We start from the raw sequence: 14064 nt of genomic DNA on the forward strand, positions 1-14064 counted from the left end.
TCAAACCTGGGATCTTTCTAAACATGAAATGCAGTGCCACAACAGAGCTGCCTCCCAAACCTAATTGTTCATAATTTTTGCAACTGTGTCTTACCAAGGCACAGCTAAAGTTAAGTTAATAATTTATCTACATTTCAGGATATCAGATGAGAAAGCACTAGAGCAGGAGTAATTCCACGTATACAATCTGCAGTGAATTATATTGCACACCTGTGGCAATGAATTCTACAGATTCACCACCGTCTGGCTAAAGAAATTCCTCATCTCTAGTCTAAAGGGACATCCTTCATTTCTGAGGCTGTGCACCTGATCCTACACTTCCCCTGCTATTGGGAACCTCCTCCCCATGTCCACTCTATTTAAGCCTTTCAATATTCGACAGGCTTAAATGAAAGTCCCCAATTCATTCTTCTGAATTCCAGCATGTATGGGCCCAGTACCAGCAAACACTTCTCGTTCATTAACTCTTTCATTCCCAGGATCATTCTCATAAACCTCCACTCCAATGCCAATACACCCTTTTCTCAGATAAGGGGCCAAAAACTACGGTACTTTTGTTCCAAGTGTGGCCTGACCAGTGCCTTACAAAATCTTACATCCTTGGATCAGTAAGATTCTCTCAATGTTTACTTGAAAGCAGTTCCGCTTTTGTGCGGCAGTGCTATTATTACAGATGTCCCTGTCGATGGAGCAAATTGAAACAGCCACCGATAGCTGAGAGCTGAATTTCTTCCCCATTTTCAGTGGGAGCAGCACAATTAGTGAGAAGTCTGCAGTGACTCTCTGATAATCACTGAGGTTGGAGTCAGAGCACCAATGCATTTGCCTGACTTTACATTGCTGCAGGACTCTAATAAGCGGTGCATGAGGAAGAGCAACAACCAGAATCCCCTGCTTGTTCAAAAAGTACTTGCAGCCTGGAAACTCAATAGACTAATCATTACCTGTTTTCTTCATGTTTATTTTTCTGCAAAGGCTTACTTCTGTTTTCCTTTTGGGGCTAGAAATCTGTTGGACCAGTACTATGTCTTTCCCTGCAGATCATGTTCACCGTAAGATGTCAGATGCTTGACTTCAAGGCATCACATGATATTTCTCAATGACAAGATTACACCCATGCAAAGTAATCTGTACCCACTGCCTTCAGCTTCCTCATTGAGGGATTTGTGCTTCATGTTATTCAATCATCTTTGACTTGGTGCCAAAACCTACTGGCCTGTGGGTCAAGATAGTGGTTGCATGGATAATCTTCCACATATGAGTAATGACAATGCTGTTAAGGTATGCAGCACAGTTATTAAGGGAGTGGTGAAAATGTCAAGTATTATTATGCCCGAATGTTTGTCCCTCAGTCTTTTGGTTGCGAACAAGGGCAGGTTGTAGAGATTTTTTATATTTCACCTCCTTTAAAACCCGACACTCACAACATTGGGAGTGCAAAGGAACAGGTACAAGAAATTCAATTTGGAGGCTACAGGTGAATGAGTTTACAGAAAGATGGATCTGCATGGGAACTGATTGCTTCTTGGCCTGGAATCTTATCATTCTTACTGAATATTGTGAAACATTGTCATTTTAATTTCACTCTCTCGAATATAACTACCTGCCTAACTCCGAATCAGAATCAGGTTTATTATCACCGGCATGTGACTTGAAATTTGTTAACTTAGCAGCAGCAGTTCAATGCAACACATAATCTAGCAGAGAGAAAAAAATAATAAACAAGTAAATCAATTATGTATATTGAATAGATTAAAAACCTGAAGAAATACTGTATATTTAGAAAAAGTGAGATAGTGTCCAAAGATTCAATGTCCATTAGGAATTGGATGACGGAGGGGAAGAAGCTGTTCCTGAACGCTGAGCGTGTGCCTTCAGGCTTCTGTACCTCCTACCTGATGGTAACAGTAAGAAAAGGGCATGCCCTGGGTGCTGGAGGTCCTTAATAATGGACACTGCCTTTCTGAGACACCGCTCCCTAAAGATGTCCTGGGTACTTTGAAGGCTGGTACCCAAGATGGAGCTGACTAAATTTACAACCTTCTGCAGCTTCTTTCAGTTCTGTGCAGTAGCCCCTCCATACCAGACAGTGATACAGTCTGTCAGAATACTCTCCATGGTACAACTATAGAGGTTTTTGAGTGTATTTGTTGATACGTCGAATCTCTTCAAACTCCTAGTGAAGTATAGCTGCTGTATTGCCTTCTTTATAACTACATCAATATGTTGGGAGCAGGTTAGCTGCTCAGATCTTGACACCCAGGAACTTGAAGCTGCTCAGTCTCTCCACTTCTGATCCCACTGAGGATTGGTATGTGTTCCTTCGTCTTACCCTTCCTGAAGTCCACAATCAGCTCTTTCATCTTACTGACGTTGAGTACTAGGTTGTTGCTGCATCACCACTCCACTAGTTGGCATATCTCACTCCTGTACGCCCTCTTGTCACCATCTGAGATTCTACCAACAATGGTTGTATCATCAGCAAATTTATAGATGGCATTTGAGCTATGCCTCGTCGCAGTCATGTGTATAGAGTAGAGCAGTAGGCTAAGCGCACACCCCCTTGATCGTCAGCGAGGAGGATATGTTATCACCAATCGTCACAAATTGTGGTCTTCTGGTTAGGAAGTCAAGGATCCAATTGCAGAGGGAGGTACAGAGGCCCAGGTTCTGCAACTTCTCAATCAGGATTGTGGGAATGATGGTATTAAATGCTGAGCTATAGTCAATGAACAGCATCCTGACGCAGATGTTTGTGTTGTCCAGGTGGTCTAAAGCCATTGAGTTTGTGTCTCCTGTTGACCTATTGTGACAATAAGCAAATTGCAATGGGTCTAGTTCCTTGCTCATTTTTTCTTTTCCAGACTCTTGAAAATCCACTATTCTGTAAGCAGATCCTTGATGGAATATAAACTAAAATGACAATTAGAACACACTCAGTGGCCATTTTATTAAGCACAGAAGTGGAGCCCTGTGGTCTTCTGCTGTTGTAACCCATCCCCTTCAAGGTTCAAATAAAAACACAAAATGCTGGCAGAACTCAGCAGGCCAGGCAGCATCTATGGGAGGAGGTACACTACCTCCTCCCATAGATGCTGTCTGGCCTGCTGAGTTCTGCCAGCATTTTATGTTTTTATTTATTTCCAGCATCTGCAGATTCACTCGTGTTGCCCTTCAAGGTTCAACCTGCTGTGCATTCAGAGGTGTTCACCACTGTTGTAATGTTTGGTTGAGTTACTGTCCCCTTCCTGTCAGCTTGAACCAGCCTGGCCATTCTCTGACCTTTCATTAACAAGGTATTTTGCCCACAGAACTGACACTCACTGGACGTTTTTTGTTTTCCGCACAATTCTCTACAAACGTTATTGTGCATGAACATCCTGGGAGATCAGCAGTTTGAGATACTCAAACCACCCTGTCTAGCACCAATAATTATTCCATAGTCAAAGTCACTTGGATTACAATTTTTCGCTATTCTTATGTTTGGTCTGCACAGCAACTGAAACTTTTGATCAAGTCTGCATGCTTTTGTGCATTGGGTTGCTTCCGTAAGATTGGCTCATTAGATATTTGCATTAACAAGATGTACCTAGTAGTCGCTACTGAGGGTAGGATAGCACAGGACAGGCCCTTCATTCCAGCCCATGTTGTGCTCAGTTTATTAAACCAATGACTCCGAATTAATTTCATCCCTCTTCCCTGCACATTGATCCATCTCCCTCCCTTCTCTGCATATTCACATGCCTATCTAAGAGTCTCTTAAACACTTCGGTGCTGTTTGTCTCTACAACCACCTCTAGCAGTGCACTCAGACATCCACCACTTTTTGTCTGAAAAGAAATGTTGCTTCACACATCTCTTTGTACTTTTCCCCCTCACCTTAAATACATGCCCTTTGGTACTTGCCCTTTCAATCCTGGGCGGGAGGGGGGGGGGAAGGATACTGGCTGTTTATTGTATCTATGCTTCACATGGGTTTCTGCCCACTCTAAAGAAAACTGCCTTAGCTTTTCCAACCTTTTGTCATAACATATTCATTCAAACCTGTCTGCATCCTGATAAACCTATCTACACTCTCTTTAAAGCCTCCACATCTTTCCTATAATGAGGTGACCAGAACTGAATGCAATAGTCTAAATAGGGTCAAACTAGTGTTTTATATTGCTGTTACATAATTTCCTAGCTCTTGAACTCAATGTCTTGACTAATGAAGGCAAGCTTACCATATGTCTTCTTTACCACCTATCACTTATAAATTTTATGTGTATGACAAACAGATATCCCAGTAGTTTCCTGCAATACATCACAGGTTACAGATCTCCATTCAGAAACAAGACTATCCACTGTTAACATCTGTTCTCGATGGGCAAGCCAATTTTGGATCTAACCAGCCAATTAATTCACTGTGGCTCCTGTGCATCCTAATTTTCTGGATGAGGCTACCGAGTATCTTAGTATGATCAGAAAGCTGTTTGGTTTTTCTGGATTGGCTTCTTCCTACCGCCCCCAGGACACTCATTAGTTATCTGGAGGTCTGGTCCAGAGTTCTTATTCATGCCTTGCATCTGCTTTGCAGGCTCTGCTTCTATTGCTGACTTGCACATCACACCCTGATTGATATAAGAGTTATGTGATATATACAGATTCAGGAGTTCATCACTGTATTCTGGATCCTAAACTGCAGGTAAAGAACTAAATGGAATGTATACCAGCACTAACAAGGTATAATCATAAAATAAATAAACAATTGCATGAAACTATAGTTTTATAAAATAAATAATAGTCATATAAAACTGTATTGCAAATGACTAATTTATGTATAATACCTGCCTTTGTGCATACTGCTGATACTTTTCTACCTTTGATTTAAAATAAAAATTTTCAATAATAGTGTATCTGATCATTAATTTCCAAGGAAAAACAGCTTAAAGCAGGATGCAATAAACACTTTAATATCAGCATTTGGGTGTTGAATCTTTTTGAAGAAATTGCTTGATTTTCCCCAAAGATCCTCTTTTCCTTTAAAAATGTCTTGTTAAAAACCATTCCTTAAAAGATGATTGAATGCACTGGATATTTCCAGCTACCACCTGAGCTCTGTTACATTGATGCCCTCTAGCTAAAGTTACATCTGAATTTCTGAAATTGCAGGACTTGAGGTGCTCACTGTGGCTGTTGAATTGTCCCTCCTAGTCTTTTTAACTCCTCCGATTTCTATTCTATTCACTTTCCACTGGGACTGATCTTGTTTTTTGACTCTAAAATCATGCAGGCCTTCTAAAATACTGACTTCTACCCAGTTTCCCCTTCTTGATACTCAAAAGGTGCTGTACATCTTTATATTTTACCATTACCATTATAATGGTGAGATACCGGTACTATGTTGGAGTCATAATATTGTTCAATTTAAAACCAAAGGGATTGGAACTATTATTTGCTATGCTATTATAATTGGTGATCTTGCTCTCTAAGCGTTTGTAACATGGTTCAATCTTAGTTCCATATTACTCGTGGCAAATATATTTGATTCTAACTCAGTAAAAGGCATTAAGAATCCAACACTTCATAAACATCTTTATTGTTACAAAGATCTTTATAATAAAATGTTAAGATATCCTAGAAAGTATTAAGAGCACAGTTAAAGGAAGTCAATGACATGGGCTTTAATGAAAAATAATCAGTGCATTGCAACATCTCTGCATCATATAAAACACCAGCAGTTTGCTACTGATTCAACTTTTCTTTATCCCAAAAGCTGTAAAGTGCTGAATCATGTGTACTACACTTGCAGTTTGTTGGACATTGCAGCAAATAAGGCATGCCCTCTACTTAGTACCCAGAATTTTAAATCAAAGCCTTGACCCCAAGAGCAATTGAAAAGAATTGTTTATCAGTTAAGTTGTGAAAATCATTTAAATAATTTGTAAAAACAAAATTCATTGAGTTTTACCACAATACTTGGTCATTTTAATCGTGCAGGTGTAATTAAGGTGATTCTCTTCAACATGGTACAGGTATGGATATAATGCAAGTACGCCAGATGAGTGGAAATTCAATCTCATGCACAGATGTCCTTAAGGCAATGTGGTTTCTTACTGCAGTTGGAACATGGAAATGATAAAGGATGATACTTTGGTCTATTTTTGAACTGGAAAAGAAAGCCCTATTTGTCAGATAGGAGGTACTCTAATTAACTGATGGAGATGTTTGGAAATCAGTTAACTGAAGCAAGCTCCAAAGCTTGCTTAAATACTCTCCATAACAAAGTATTGTTTACTGAATGGCACACAACTCAAAATACTATAAAATACTTTAAATTACTTTCTAGAATCAGAGCAGGCTAGTACTTCAATTTAGTAAACACACTATATAAGAATGTAAGGAGAATTGTTGGTAGCAGTGGCTGTTTTTAAAAGCCTCAATCCGCACACTTACATTGGATGAGCATATAAACTTGACACAATGTGTACTATTTTATTTGCAGAGATGCTACTCATTGGGATCATCAGGTTGCCTGCAGACAGACTCTGAAAAACCAGCTTAGAGTTGCAGAAGAGGATTGGATGTTGATACTCTCACAACATTTAATTAGTATCTTGAGGCAAATTCTGGAGAATGGGATTAGAAAGGTACTTGATGGCCAACACAGACAGGGTGGGCCAAATGTTGTGTGGGTAAGATTCACATTACAGAGACATTTGGAACTCTAGATAATTATTGCAAATGTTTTATGAATTTAAATCCCTAACCTACAAATGGGCTCTGCCCAGCACATAGAATGTAGAAATATTTGTAATAGATTCAAACCTAGTGAAGGGAATCAGGCATACCAGCTAAGATAGAATTATTTTAATGACTTACCTGCATTACAGAAATTATTTAATTTTCCCTATCGGTTACTACTATACAGTTCTTGGCAAAAACCAAATTGGTCTTCTCCCAGGTCAACTTCGTTAATACAATGTCATCTTACTTCCAAGAATTTCTCTCTAAAGGGTTTCTCCACTTGTTTTCTACTGGCTGCTTCTATTTCAGGAGTTATTGTCACTGTGTAGATCTATTAACAAGTCAACTCTTTTAATAAAACATTTAAAATGTATGCACATTTTTCTCTACAACCTTGATAATGGATCTGACAACATATTTATGCACAGGCATGGGCACCGTAGCCTCCTTGCCAATTGAGGGCATTAGAGTAAATTGACTGAAGTGGAAAATAGAGGGAAAGGAAGACTGATGATATATCATGATGTATGAAAATTCCTTACATTGAAAAAAGGTTGCTATCAAGCACTCTATAATTAGTACACATGCAAGTATACAACACATGGATATATATTTTACAAAAATATATTTATCAAGCATATTCATTTAAAACAAACAGTATAAATACAAATTCCTTGTTAAATCATGTTTGCTGCCTTGGACAATTGCTAGACAGTTTACCGCACCCTAACAAGTTTTAAAAGTAACAAACCATTATGCTGGAAGAACTCAGCAGGTCAAACAGCATCTAAGGGAAGAAAGCAATTGTCAACATTTAGGATCGAAACTGCATTATTTGTCTCACCAGCTTTAAAAGTTATTAGTGACTAAAGTCAACACATAAAGCATTTTGGTACTTTTTAATGGAATTCAATAATATATTGGGAATAAAGTAACTTTTTTTTGTCATTACCAACTTTTTTTGGGAAGTATTACTATTTCCAGGTAATATCTTGGAGGTAGTTGAGACAAAGTCAAAAATGTTATTTTAAAATGTGTACTTGACTTCTTCTATCAGCAAACCTTTGGTTTGGGTATTGGATTCCTCTAGAAATGTTACTTTGCAACTTTCACCTGGAGACAGGCTTTTTTGTTTCGATGTGACAAACCTCTTCTGTATTTAAATTGTCTAAAGCAAAATGCTTCAATTGAAAGGAACAGTGATGAATTAACAAACTAATTCTCTTCCCAGCAATTAGCCAGTTACATGATTTATTGGACCCAGACCATGAATCAGATTTTCATTGGCTAGATGTACAGAGGTTAACATATTAAAGTGGTTGTTTAAGGAAATACAAAATAAAAGGAAGTCTCTGAGATGCTTTAGTAGTGTTAGGAATTAGTCAAGTTTAAACTGTGTTAAATTATAGTTAATTAAATATTAGCTTTTTGTCAAATATACTTCAAAACATAGTGAAATGCATTGTTTGCATCGAATCAAATCAGCCAGCATTGCGATGGACAAGTGTCACCACACTTCCACACCAATATAGTATCCTCACAACTCACTAACCTTAACTGTGTCTTTGGAATGTGAGGTAAAACTGGGGTACACGGAAGAAGCTCGTTGCAGTCACGGAGAGAACTTAACAAACGCCTTAAGGCAGCGGCATTAAATTGAACCCCAATTGGTGATCCCTGGCACTAAAGTAATATGCTACCATGCTTTTCCTTTCATTGTGGTATAATTGAGGGCCCTGGTCATAACATAGCAGGTATGCTGCATCAGTCCTGCCCTCCTGTAGACAAGTAGATCAATAAACCTGCTATGCCATCCAGAAACATTGTTGAAATGCTGTCTCAACAAGACCTATTGGCATTATCCTCACATCCTCTGAATTCTTGATGTACAAAAATTGTACTTAGTCTCAAGAATTATATGTTCATCCCCTGAAGATCAACAGACTTCTGACATACACAACTGTAAAAACTTTACAACCTGAGTTAAAATATTTCTCAACTCATTCCAGTTGTGCTATTGCTTACTTTAAGATTCTGGCTATTAGTTGTCGACACCACAGTTAGGGCAAATATACACCCAGCACTGAAATGGAATTCAAGTGATGGATTTTGGGAAGTTAAACCACAGGAGGATTTGCACAGTGAAGGGCAGGCCCCTCAGGAATATAGAACAAAGATCTGGAGGTACAAGTACCTAGTTCCCTTGAAGTGGCAACAGGGTGGTAAAGGCAGTGTAACCATGCTTGCCCGTCACATAAGTTCAAAAGTTGGCACGGCATGTTACAATTGTATGTAACGTTGGTTTGACAACACTGGGATATTGTGTGCAATTCTAGTTGCAATGCTATTGGAAGAATGTGATTAATCTGGAGAGGGTGCAGAAAAGAAGCACAAGGGATATTACCTGGGCTGGAGGGCTTAAGTTAAAAGGAGACTGGATAGGCTGGGCCATTATGGAGGTTTATAAAATCATGAGGAGTATAGAGAGGGCAGATAGTAACAGTCTTTTTCTCAAGGTAGCAGAATCTAACACAAGAATGTATAGGTTTAAAGTTTGATAAGGGGAACAAAACTGCACACGATATGCCAGGATTGGTTTCACCGAGTCCATACATTATTGAAACAATATTATACTTTATAAGGATGACTAGTTCAGTAAGTCATATGTGTGGAAACTTGCAGTATTCAGTTCTATTAGCAACGCTTTATAAAGTGAAACAGTTTGGGCTGATAAACGGTAACATTTGCATGCTTAAGTTCCAAACAAAGACCATCCCAAAAATCTACCACTCCAATACTCAATGTCATTGTCCTTATTGAACCTTTGATCACACTTCAAAACCTGTGAGCTATTCTATCCAGAAAGACAAAAACAAAAGCTGGAGAAGTAAAGTTCCTCTCCGTCACACAAAACTGATGTATGATACCATCAAGTGCACTTAGTGAGGGGAAATGTACAGTGATCCCCATATCCAAAGAATTAATAGAAAATTTCCTAAAAAGTTAAGCAGACAACTAGTAACAAATGCATAAAATCTCTTTCCATTGTCAGCATCTGCTATATACTTTTACTTGCTTTTCTTCAAAGCTTCAATGCTTGGTGCTGTCAAAAGGTGCAGTACCACAAATTCAACCTTGTTGATCATAAATTTCATGAAGTTCGGATATGGATGAAAGGATGCTTATTCAGTAAGATTGCTTTACTTGTTAATGTATAATGGACAGCTTCATCCTCCATTCTTTGTAATTCACCCCTGCTAAGTCTGTTCCTTCATTTTAATTAACATTTGTTTTTCCATTAGAAACTAGATAAAAATGATGTCTCTCCATTTTTAAATTGGGTTCCTGGGATTCATTTTGAGAAATATAGATATTCTTGTAAGTTCTAAGAGTCATCAGTTGAATTTTACAATTTCTCCAACAATACAACAAAAAATGCCCGACTGGCATAATGGGGACATATTGATTTGTTTCTCCAGTGTAAAGCTATTAGTAACAGAGGCATAATACTTAAATTACTGGTGATGTGTAGAAATGCTACTTATAAACCAGTAATAATAATTTTTAAGCAAGGAACAATTTTAATTTACCAATATAAAAGTTTCTATTTTGGATTGATATTTATTATGTAAAGGAGTTGGTATTTCATTCTTAATATTCTTGTTATTAAGAACTAAATTAAACAGGAAATTTTCTGAGCAGAGAGCATGAAAGGTAGGAAGTGAATCAGAGAATGATAGAGAGAGAGAACATCTCATGTGGTGTTTATGTTCAATCTTCCAGTCAGTATCCATTTGAATCACTTGGAAGTTTGGGGTATTTGAAGGATAATATGGCGCAGATAAAGAAACAGAAAATAATAGCTTTCATCAAGTTATTAATGCAGCATTTTATTGTTCTTACTATAAACCAAGAATACATTCTGACCTTACCTTGGTTACTGTTGTCTATGAAGCTGCAAGGGAACTAATGGATGAAAATAAACATCCTGATTATCTGTTGTACTATAAGAACAATTGTATTTTACTTTATCACCCATTTCATAAAGGTATTATACAAGGCAAAGAGTACTGTACAGTATGTTGTCAATTTATGCCCTAGTTCTGTCATATGGGAAAATATGAGAGGTATTACATTATTAGAGTGGGATATTTCATCTCTGAAAGAAACTGTATTTAAAATGAACGGGGCTTATTTTGACAAGTATTTTTAATTGTGATATATTAACTACCAATAAATTTCTGACTAATCTTGAGATTTATCAATTGAAATTGCACTTTCATCTCCACTTGTATTTCTCCATAGAAGATTTCTAAAAATATTCCTAATGTGTACATTCTTACTGTTAAAATATATGCTACTTCTTCTAAGTGCGGCTTGGCGAATGATTGTGAAACTAAAAGTAAACTACATTAAATTATATGTACCTGTCAGGTTAATAATCAAACTTGTGGAAGTTTAGTACATTTATCGAAACTTGAAACACTAGAAATCAGACTTCAATTTTCAATGGCAGGATTTATGATTGTATCTGTAGGTGTCATTTTACTGTCGCAAATCAAGATTATTGAACAAATTCTCAGAAATAAACTCACAATTTATTCTAATTTGTCAAACTTATTTTTGTTTTTAAAGATTTCTTGTAATAATGTCTCATTGTACAAAGACTATTCTTCACTTTACAAAATATTTACAACATAGCTAATATAATACTTGAGACTTGGTCACTGATTAGGATATAACAGTGGTTTAATTTAGAAAATGAAAGCTCTTCTATATGTCTGCAGAGCACCTTTTAAGTTTGACAAAAAGAGCATTTATAGGATCTGAAAAATACCAGGGCTTTCCTATAGTGGGCAGTGTGCTATGAAACACATTTTGAATTCAAATTCATTCTTGAATTCAAATTCAAATTCAAACTCATTACTTTAACTGCAATTTGCTTTATATTGAAAGGGCTTAGAGGGCATGTTCTTAACAGATAACAAGTACCACCAGTTTTACAACTACTTTTTCAAAACAAAAGTTTTCATTATCATGTCCCTATTGCAACCCTGGGTATCTAAAGTGAATTATTTAATTCAGATTGGCCTGTAACAGAAGTTATAAAATGGACAACACTGTAAATATAGAGTGCTTTTTCCAACCTCATGACATCCCAAAGGCTTTTCAAACATTAAGTTAGTTTACAAGTGTAAGAAACAAAGCCAGTAAGTTGCATGCAGCTGAGTCCCACAAAATAAATAAATATAATCTCTTTTACGGACTGGCCGGGAGATATGTTGCAAAGGATAAAAGGAAAATACCTTAAATGTGTATTTCATTAAATATGAATGTTATTGACACTTGTTAAGAATACTTTAAGCAAGACAAGTGAATACACTAAATCCCACGGAAGCATACAACATAATTGTCCTTTTGTTTTCTATCTCTGAAAATAATCAGTATCTCTGTGGATTAATATCCTTAAACCTTGAATTATTATCCCTTTGTATTCCTAGAGATGTTTGAGTCACTGATTTGGCCTCAGCAACAGGCCCAGGAGCCTAGTCAGAAAATATCTAGAATTTAAAGTTCATGAAACTCAAAAGCCCCATTATGAGAACATGTTTCATAAGCAGAACCTATAGAAAGATGTTGCACTTTGTCAGAATACAGTAATACCCATTGTATAATGGCTCAGGCAATTGAGGGAATGTATTTGTATGCAAACAAAATCATCTATGAGAAATTGCACTTGTTCCAATGTAAACACCTATGTCAAGAGTTAATTTTTAACCTGAATTAAAATGCAATTTAAATAAATAAACTGGTAGAAAATTCAATTGTGGGTTGTACAGGGAGGTAGAAGGTGATATTTTGGAGGTGGAATCATACTACAGGTTAAATACACAAACTGAAGAACTTTTGGATGCAGAGGAAGATCAGCAGAATTTTTATGGTAGACTTTTGTTGGTCATTTCTTTTGCTCAAAATTAAAGTTAGTGCTATGGAATGATAATGAAAACTGGATCTGATATACATTAAATAAGAAACAATTAAATTTTCCTAAGGTTGAAGAATAACTGAAACTTTGAGCAGATACTGCTTTACCAATCTTTGGTCCCTCATTGGAGTAATATTTAATTTTAATTCTGAGGGTAAATTAGTTTAAAAAAATATGTACATCACATTACAAACATATAAAAAAGAACTTGCTAAATTCAAGATCTTTTAAACATATTTAAAAAACATTAAAAAAGATGACCTTGTTTGAAATGACTTAATTCATATAAACAGTAAATAATCAATCCATTGCTCTTTTGTTCAAACACATGGTTGAACAGATATTGCAGAATTTTCCACTTGACAGTTCGATATTTGTACCTTACCCCTGCAGCTTTAGTGCAAGGGACACTTTTGCTTAGCACTTTGCCCTAATGAGTTAAATACAACTTGTCACGTTAAATTAATTGCAATATTAGTTTCAGATATTTGATAGAGTCTCATTCATACGCACATTATTTACATACAAGTTCCTGCTCATGGGTATAAGATAGTAAGTGAATTTACAACAGTCCCCTATCATTCCTCCACTATCTCAAGAAAATGCAGTTGTTCATGAACCAAAGTCTAAATGTACGTTATGTAATGAGAGGATCTTCAGTAGACTGTAAGGCATGTAACACCCAGTTCCATCTCATTTATTGAAGACCTTTCGGGATCCTTGGTTCTCATATTGTCATATTAAATAATACTGTGGCACCTGGGATTAACCTGAAAAAAAAGGCAATAACTAACATCAAGAATAGGTAAGATCATTTTTAATAAAGTATTTTCAGTTAATAAATAGCCTTAAGAATCTGTCTTTTTTTTAAAAAATGGAGGCAACTGCTTGATTAATTAATAAATCAAAAGCATTTTGGCCTTGTTTATGGCAGGGAACCTATGGCAAGGTTCACATATCTATGCTTAGTTGAAATTAATTGACGAATAGATGTAATCAGAACATGAAGCAGCATAATTTTCATAGATGACTTTAGCATTAAAATATACTCCATATTCTTCTTCAAGAACTTTTCCCCTTATCACTGTTCATGGATTCTAAGTCAGATACTAAGGTACAACAGAGTGGACACAGGCATCAATTAAATGCTTCTTCAAAATTAAGTAGGTACAGTGATGATGACTATTAAGCCATCCTGGCATTATTTGATAGCCAAATAGGTGTTTGACAAGCAATAAGGGGTGGTGCTGTATAATGGTCAAAAGCACAAAATGGTCCCTTGGTGGCTCAATTGAGAATCTAATTCAAACTGAAAACATCAACTTTTATGAATTTAGTATTTTGATGTGTTC

General features: G+C 36.6%; 1 protein-coding gene across 2 annotated transcripts in view; it reads right to left on the reverse strand.

The window, feature by feature from the left end:
- Positions 1-7334: 7334 nt before the first annotated feature.
- Positions 7335-14064, reverse strand: part of zdhhc15b (zDHHC palmitoyltransferase 15b) — a 66677-nt gene continuing 59947 nt past the window's right edge. For both annotated transcript variants that reach the window (XM_073057934.1, XM_073057935.1), the window contains exon 12: positions 7335-13482. The gene's annotated coding sequence lies outside the window, so the exon portion shown is untranslated. The remainder of the gene's footprint in view (positions 13483-14064) is intronic.

This window comes from Hemitrygon akajei, chromosome 10 (assembly GCF_048418815.1).
Source record: "Hemitrygon akajei chromosome 10, sHemAka1.3, whole genome shotgun sequence".
Taxonomy (NCBI): domain Eukaryota; kingdom Metazoa; phylum Chordata; class Chondrichthyes; order Myliobatiformes; family Dasyatidae; genus Hemitrygon; species Hemitrygon akajei.